Raw genomic sequence first — 912 nt, 5'->3', positions numbered from 1 at the left:
GCTGCAACTTTTAAACTTGTCTGTGAAGCCCACTGATAAAAAAGAGAGAGAATACCTCTTCTCAAAAGCCTTCACTGGGAAAATGTGTCCTGAGAAATGTTTTTTAACTTGAATATGTATATCACACCAAATTCATCTATACATAGGCAATCCCACTAAACTTACCAGTGGGGTATCTCTTTTTGGATACATTCAGAATGGCCTTATACCCCTAAGAATTTGCTAGTTCTTCCAATCAATAATTAAACATTTTTGAGTGCCTATAACATCATGGTTCTCAATATTGGAGGTACAGCAGTAAACAAAATGGAGAAAAATTCCTCCCTCATATACCATGCATTCTAGTGTAGAAAGAGAGAATAAACAAAAAGTTAAATATCTACTCTGTCAAATGGGGATAACCACAATAAATACAAATAATTAGCAATAACCATGCCTCAGATAAACCTCATTGGCTACGATACTGCCACTGTGCAAAGCTGACAATAAATACAAATAAAACAGGATATGGAGTACTAGTGTGTGTGCGCAGGTGCAGTTTAAAATACGGTGATGTAGGAGCCCTCACACATAGGACGATGTCTGATCAGAGATATTAAGGAGGTAAGTGAGCTGTAGATACTCAGGAGGGTGAGAAAAGCATTTTTGAAAATGGACTAGTAAGTACAAAGTCTCAAAGGCTGGGGTGTGCCTGTAACATTAGGAGGAAGAAGGCTGGGGTCAGGACAGAGAGCAGGGTTTGCAATAAACTCAGAGAGGAGGATGGATGTAATATAGGGCCTTACAGATGATTGTAAGGGCTCAAAATCTTCTCTGCACAGGAAACCATCAGTGGGCTTTGAGCAGAAGAACATGATTCAATTTATCCTCTATCAGGATTACTCTGACTGCTTACTGTATTATGAATTGACC

The 912-nt window shown here is 38.8% G+C and overlaps 1 non-coding gene across 1 annotated transcript; it reads right to left on the bottom strand.

Moving 5' to 3' along the window:
* Positions 1-339: 339 nt before the first annotated feature.
* On the bottom strand, positions 340-481 carry LOC123324915. The gene has a single exon (XR_006540099.1). It is a non-coding gene; the product is annotated as a U4 spliceosomal RNA (small nuclear RNA).
* Positions 482-912: the final 431 nt, after the last annotated feature.

This window comes from Neomonachus schauinslandi, chromosome 5 (assembly GCF_002201575.2).
Source record: "Neomonachus schauinslandi chromosome 5, ASM220157v2, whole genome shotgun sequence".
Classification (NCBI taxonomy): Eukaryota; Metazoa; Chordata; class Mammalia; order Carnivora; family Phocidae; genus Neomonachus; species Neomonachus schauinslandi.
This window is presented reverse-complemented; position numbering and strand designations above follow the sequence as displayed.